The sequence below is a fragment of the Manacus vitellinus genome, unplaced genomic scaffold (assembly GCF_001715985.3).
Source record: "Manacus vitellinus isolate BGI_N305 unplaced genomic scaffold, ASM171598v3 scaffold_52_pilon, whole genome shotgun sequence".
In the NCBI taxonomy this organism is placed as follows: Eukaryota; Metazoa; Chordata; class Aves; order Passeriformes; family Pipridae; genus Manacus; species Manacus vitellinus.
Window position 1 is genome coordinate 4,339,676 of NW_021940628.1, and position 1,398 is coordinate 4,341,073.

The window sequence follows — 1,398 nt, forward strand, 5'->3', positions numbered from 1 at the left end:
GGGAGCCTCAGCACCGTCTGCCCTGGCAGCCTCAGCCCGTTCCCCACGAGCATCTGCCACAGCTGCCACAGCCCCTCGCCCTCTCCCCGGAGCCTCAGCCTGGCAGCAGTCGGCCCTGGCCACCAGGAATCAGGTCTGGTGCTGCCAAGCCGAAAGCAGGAGGAGCTGCCAGCCCAGAGCTGCGACAGCCCCCCGGCACAGGGCTCAGGGTGCCCGTGGGGATCCGTGCCCTGGGACCCACTGGGAAGGGAACACTGCGGTGCTCCCGCCGGGGACAGGCTGGGGACAGACAGAGGGGGGGTCACACAGCAGGACACCTCCTCCCTGCCTCCTCCCTGCTCCTGCAGTGGGGCTGGCAAAGCCCAGCATGCCCTGTCAGCAGCAGCAGAGCCGTCCTGGGAGCGGGTTTCTATGGCACAAAACATTTCCAGCTGTTCCAGGCGGAGGCTGAGCATGCCAAGCAGCTTGGCTCTAGTGAAAGTTCATCAGCCACCAGGGCCCAAGCACCAGAGGCAGGTCCATTAACCTCTTCCACCAATATTTCTGGCGCTATAATGTGCACAGGACCACATCTGCCTGGAGCACCCCGTTCACAGAAGTCAAGGGCAGAGCAGATGTTCACCCTGCAGGTATCGAGCCCTTATCCGTGAGACAATCTGGGCCATGCAGTGGCTCCAAACCATGCTGGAGGTGACAGTGTTTCACTTCAGAAAGCACCTGTCCCTCAGGACCAGCATTTTTCTCTTTCTGGCTTTCACATTGCTGCTGTGCAGTTGCACTGGGATAAGTAAGACCCGTTTTTTCTACTTTAAAATATTCACAAATCTATTCCGTTTTCACTGGCTTCTTTGGGTTAGAATTTGAACCCTGAAAAGGCAGGTAAACCCGTCCTTGTAATTGTACTGGGCACACAGCAAATCCCTGGGAACATGTACCGATAGCAAAGTGTATGGGATGTAACAGAAAATCAGCACCGTTCTTTACATGACATGCTTAAAACAAGTATCTCGTTTAATCAGAAAAAGAAAGATTGCAGACTCGTTCCCGGGCTGTTATCTGTGCAATTATTTTATGTAACATTATTAAAAATTAATTTTCCCCAGAACCTCAGCAATTTAATGAAACATGCCTGGTCCTCAGCAGCAGCCGCGGTGTAACCAGCCCACCGGCATCCTCCAGGCAGCGCGGCTCGGTGCCGCGGGACCGACCCCGCGCTGTCTGTCCCTTGTTGTGGGCACATCCAGCCCCGGGTCGGATCAGCTCTGCACAGCACCCCTATTGCAGCGGGCTCAACACCCCTCCTCGCACCGGGTACCGCAGCCCTCCTCGCCGAGGCTCAGCATCCCCCTCTCCGGGGGCAAAGCATTCCCCTTCTCCGGGGAATCAGCGACCCCCTCT